Here is a 6635-nt window from a genome sequence, read left to right on the forward strand (position 1 = left end):
GAAATGAAGACACTGTCATTTGCATGTTGGCGTGACTGATAAACGAATGTCCTCCAATAAAAAGTCATTTCACAGCTCAATACACTGATCTAACAAAGGCAGCACTGTGTGTGTTTATGTGTGTGTGTGTGTGTGTGTGTCAGATTATGGGTGAAAATTCTTCAGACTGTAGTCAGCAAGCCTGAGGAGCTCAACATGGGTCATTATAATAGATCTGTAATGAGGTCAGGGGTACAACACACCTTCCATGTCATATGGAGAATATAATCACTTCCTGTCATAATACATGTAATTACAATTTGACTGCATTTCACAGAAACAGTAGAAAATGTTTCTGTCTCAATGAAGAATAAGTCACAGTAAAGAGTGTTTCAGTGTTTCAGGATTATAAATCTTCGTTCAGTCTGTTGTCAAACAATGAAAATAATAAGAGAATAAGAAAAAGATATGAGAAGAAAAGTAAGGAAGAAACAGAAAAGAGGAAAGCTGGGAGAAAAGACAGAGAGGAGATGCAGCAGAGAACTGATGAGGAGGAGGAAGCTGATATAATTTGCCTGTCAGAATTCATTAGGGCTAAACTTGAGAAACACACACACACACACACACACACTCACTCGATGGTTTTAATTCCAGAATCTCATTTCAGATCTGATTAATTACTCTCTCACGCTTGACGAAGGAAATCAGCAGCAAAACTGAAGGGATTAACACACACACATGCACACACACGCACACACACATACATACACAAACACATAGACACACACACACACACACACACACACACCAGATGGTAAATGAATTATTCATCTAGTTCGCCTGTTTTTGTTTTAAATTGAAAAACACAACAGCAACACAATTATATGGGCAAAACAATGGCATATAAACTGTGTGTGTTTTTGTGAGTGTGTTTTACACTGAGCCGAGCAGATAGATGTCCAGAGTCAAGTGAAAACAAAAGCAGCATATTATTTTGGTGGCACTGACAACAAAAACAACTGTTTATGGTGATGTTGCTCTGCATTAGCTTAGCTGCTGTATAAAGTCCTTCCCCACTCAAAAATCACGTATGTGCAGCGTTTGACACTAGAAGAAAAAGAAGGTTTTCACGTTCACAGTTGAAAGAGCAACATTTCTCACGGTTCATGCTAACTCAGCGTTAAAGGTGTGTCCCTACAGGTAAGATTTGTGACATCAGTATGAAAAGTGTGATGTCACAGTGCAGTAGGAAACTGGAAACATCTTGTTGAACAACTTTTGTATACTCAGTAGTAACAGTAGTATTTCTGAGATATCTTGTCATATTTATCATATTTACATGTCTTCAAACATTTCTGAAACATGATACTGCGGGCCTGGTCTAACCAAACCCATGACAAGACAGTTGGTATGAGACACAACCCTGGATTATATTCGTCGCTAAGCTTTTTTATGTCCATTTTCTATTGGAAATTTCAGACTTTGTTAAGGTTAGGGAAAGACTGTTGATAGGGTTAATAAAATGGCAAACTTTGACTGCGGGTCTGTGATGGAACACAATGCCCAGTCATTTGCATGAGGGTTGAAAGTGCTACACAACTTCAACCTCTACACATATCCATTTTAAGGTACAAATTCATCTAACAGGACTATGATTTCAGGGGATACTGGATTTTAATCAGGGTTTATGTTATATTCATTTAAATAGATGTCCTGAATTATAATAATTCTCATTATAATTGCATTCAGACTCAGCTTATGTCATGGTGGATGTTAGATTGGGTCTGTCTCAGGGTTAGCCCATACCCTGTAAGGTAAGACACACACCACCTAGACGAATAATTAAATCATGCCAGCTTGGTTTATTTTATGACTTAACTGTCTCAGTATGGTAATCTCGTCATAGTCTGTGCAGCATTACATGGAAGATTATGGGTACATCATAGGTCTTGGTGATAAAGCAGGACCTGCAGTATCACAAGTTCCCAGGGATGATGATCATCTTGTCCTCCATCGCCCACAGATGCCAGTGGAGGGCTGCCAAGCTGGGACAGTTAAATACATGAAGTAAAAAGTATTTCTGAGGCCCTTATACCCATATATATACAAAACTTTATTCTTGTTTGTTGTTGTTCTAGTCATTATTATAGTTCCCCATTTGCTCCAGATTAGAGCCAGCTGTTTTTCTGACCTGCTTGTGGCTTTTATTGTTTAAATTTTCATATTTAGACCATAAATAGGCCAGGGAACAGATTTTTTCTTAGTTTTAGATGCATGTTTTTTTGTATTTTTTTGGAACATTATCATCATTGTTGGTTCCTGTTTCCATTTGTATAAATACATACATGGTTTTAAGCTCCAGGCAAGTCTTGTAGAAGTCTTATTATATGTGTTTGAATGTATGTATTTGCTGTATGAATGAGTGAATGTGTCAGTGGTTGAATGTGACCTGTAGTGTGAAGCGCTTTGAGTGGTCAATAAGACTAGAAAAGCACTATATAAGTGGAGTCCATTTACCAAACCCCAAACACTGATGATAGTGAGACTACTGCACATATCCTGTGTGCTGCCAGGGGAAGGCAACAAGTACGGTAGAGTTGGAGGGGTGTTTATTTTTTATGCAAAAAAGCAATGCTATAATAACTGGATTCACAATGAGTATTTGCACAGTATGTTTGGTAATTGAAAACTAATTGAAAACTAAATGTTGAAAAATTGTTACCAGGACAGCACTGCACATATGGAATGTTGGTGGCCACTGTGAAATAAAAACACCTATACTGCATGTTGCTGGGATTTAACTTTAAGTTTTTGTGCCTCAGCCACTTTCCCAACAAATAAGCAGACATGTATTCAGGTGAGTTGGTAAGTTGCTGTGTTGAGTTACAGCCAGAAAAGCTGAGGTTAATAGCTGGCAATAGAAGACAAATCGTGACCCTGCTGTCTGTGGGGAGTTCATTCCCTCATTGTATGGTCAGATCAGAGAAAGGCCTTGACTGAGATGGATGACCACATGGTCCCCTGAGTTGGCCAACAGTTAGTCTGGAGTGTAGGGCTTAACCACGGCTTTTAAGTGGGAGCACTTCTCTTCATTGTCCTGTAGGACCAGATTCTTCAGTTAGATGTGAGCTACAAGAAGGAGCCAGTGCAGTGAACAAAGAACATATGGTGTGGGAGTGACAAGCTGCAGGGGTTTGATGGCGGACACAGGAGCTCTGGCCAGGAGGCAGTTGCACTTGTCCAGAAAAGAGATGACAAACACCTGCGACCACCTAGGCCAATGCCCTGAGCCCAGTATCATATTACATCCATGCTGGATAAATCCAGTGAAGCTCTTGTCCCATCACAGTCCTGCAAACAGAATCACAATCTTTCTCTTTTGTGGTTTTTGATTGGGGGTGAGGGTAGAGCTGCCATGCTAACTGACAATGACAGACATTTCTTGCTGTCCAAGTTGGCATCACCACAGCATTGTCAATATGGACAGGTCTTGGCACAGGCTTCCTCTCCCTAGTTTGTCCTCCAGAATTCAACCTCAGACCTGAACTGAAGGGTTTATTCAAGAGATTTATGATCCAGGACTTGCTGCGTTGACTCTGTGGTGACATGTCATGGGTCTCTTGTATCAACCTTCACTGCTATTGTTTGTGTATACCATGGCAGTCTCTCTCACTGTCAAATTAAACACTCAGTTACAGTCTTCACTTTCACACGTCAGTCTGAGAGCATGTGAAGGACCGATCGCAATCCATTACCACGGTGGCCGTCACTAACGCTGCATGAAAATGAATTCTAACTGGTTTCATGCTTCATTGTGAACCTGTGACCTCTGACAGAACAACTTTCATCTGAGAGGATTATTCTGCTCAACTCTAGAAAAAATGGCGCACATTAAATATGATTTTATTTGTATCAGGATTTATTTTAATATTTGCCAAATGCTTTAAAAAGCGAGGAAGACAAGAATGGTGGAACATATTTATAACATGACAGAACTGTCATATTTTAATATACACTGTATATGTACTGTATATCATAATGGACATGTAAATGTGAAGGTAAGGAAAGTTAAGGTAACTTTCATTTACGATATTGCTGAAATATATTCAAAACTCATCAGAATCACAGTAAAAGTGAGCCTGGGATTTTTCCAGCTGTACTGAGTCCCTGATGATAGAAAGAGAAGAAAGTTCATAGCATAATATTCACTTTATTTACAAAGAAGGAGAAAAACAGAACCTATAAAGAGAGTGGGTGGGAGAATGAAACCCTGCAGGGTTTAATAAAAAGAAAGACTGAAGAAAAACAAAAACAAAAAGAAGAAGAGGGTGACATACAGATAGGCAGGCGCCCCCCCCCGTCACCCTGTTCTTCAGGAAACTAGACTAAACTAAATAAAATTACTACGTTGGTGGATAACACAGAGCAACACAGAGCCAAAACTATACAGATTTGAGAGGAATGGACTCACATACACATACAGTATGTAAATAAATGATATATGGTGCTCACTAAAATGTTTTGTTATCATCTTCATAGACTGTATGACAGAATGTTAGGGTAATTGTTTTAAAAAAAATAAATAAAATAAAATAAGTTAAGAAATTGAGAAAACATGTTGTCATTTTTTCAGGAAAAATTGGAAATATTTTAGGAATAAAGTAAAAAAAAAAATCCAAAACAAAACAAGATTACATTGTAGTATACAGATAAGAGTAGTCCATGATGCTGATGACCTGAAGTTATGGGTTTCTCCAACAAACACTGTATTATATTTAGGATATTAAAATGAAATGAGTCACATGATGTATGAGCCAATGACTGGATATGTTTTAAAGCAGCAAATGGAGCAGAATGTGATTAAAGCTCAGTGGACTATATGGAAATTATATGAACGGCAGCCAGAAACTACCTGTCACACAGTATACTGTGCAGTACATTATTGCTCCGTGCTCTGCTGGTCTGACAGATATCTATAGACCTGTTTGTGACCATCTCTAGATGAGACAAAGTTTAGGGAAGTGGCTTTATTCTCAAAAAATTGCTAAGAATTATGACTTTTTGTTGAAAAAATTGCAGCTTCATTCTTGGGCATGTATGTATTCAGGTACAGTGTCCTTGGCAATGCTATCCCCATATACTTATATACACACACTGTGTCTCTGTCCAAGGTCACTCTAACAATATTCACCTCTGTGTATTTCTGTAGAAAAGTCCTGCAACCGGACAGAGTCAATCGACTGATCACTGATCTATCCCCAGATGATATTCTCAAAATCACAGAGGAGACAGAAGGAAACACTGGTGGCCTCTTATTGTACAGCTGCGAGAGAATCTCCACTGACAAATACAAATGGATTTGTCATGAATAATGAACTGAATGAATCATTCGACAGCCTGTGCCAGCCTGATGACTAAAATGTGATTTGCATGTTCTTACTGTTGTAATGCCGGTGTTCCGGGACTCAAGGTTAATTCTGAGGTTGTAAATCATTGTGGTTCAGAGAGAACAAAAAAATTGCACAAGATAAAGCTGCAAATGATGATTAGCAAGGTTTAAGCCTGAGTCAAAAGGATGATTAAGCTAACAGGTTAATTTTTCCACTTTGAACAATTTGAAAAGGGCCCAGTAATGGTGATTAGTCAGTTCATTCCTCATGTTATACATATAATTTTATATGAGGTGACTTTGCTAACAGCTCATTTCCTCTGATATCTGCCTCAGTTGTGTGCTGGCCCAATCACAAGCGAAGTCATGTTTGTGGTGTAATGACACATCATAGTTCACGGGCTGATATGGGGCATGTGCCCAAACAACACTGACAGTTGAATCACTTGCAACAATGAGTAGCCTACAAGCAGGTCATGTTCTATCACCAATGAGATGAGAATGTTGTCAAAATTTCCAAAGACATCGAAAAGTTGACCAAGAAAACCAAGTATTCAAACATGAGTGGAGAGACGGATAGCATTCATTTTGCCCCAGTCCAGCACACAGCCCATGTGTTTGATTTGCACAGAAACAGTGTAGTGGCAATATAAAACATCATCATGATACCAAGCACAGCAATTTCAAACAGCTGTTCCACAGAATACAGAGGTGAGGACACAAAAACTTTGTCATAAATCATCTGTCCTGACTGTCCTGACCTTGAATGTATGTTGCCTAACAATGAGTTGCCAATTGCTCTGGATGTCTGACCTTGAGTAAAAATCAGATGTGGACCTTTGAGTAATAAGTTTGAGAACTCCTGCTCTACTGCTATCCTCAGGACAAACAAAAACACTGCATTGCGATCAAAGAGTAGGCTAATGGTATGCCACTCTTGTTTCAGGGTTACTTATATGCTAATTTTTAGTGGCATGCTGTGGCTGCCACCTGCAGATAACACTTCCCACCAGCATATACAGATTCCTCCTGGCATAATAGTCCCTTCTTTCCATGAAAAAAAAAAAAAAATCATTAACTAGAGTTACCTCCTCATGATTGTATGCCCCCACCAACCAGTCAAGTTGCAGTTTATATCCATGTCTGTTCAGAGTGATGTAACATAATATATTTAGTGAGGACTTTGAAGGAATTGCAACCATGACAGTGAACAGTGCACAGTGAATATGGATGAAGCGCAGAAAATCTATGCAATCACCACAGTTTC

This window comes from Lates calcarifer, linkage group LG9 (genome assembly GCF_001640805.2).
Source record: "Lates calcarifer isolate ASB-BC8 linkage group LG9, TLL_Latcal_v3, whole genome shotgun sequence".
Lineage (NCBI taxonomy): Eukaryota > Metazoa > Chordata > Actinopteri > Centropomidae > Lates > Lates calcarifer.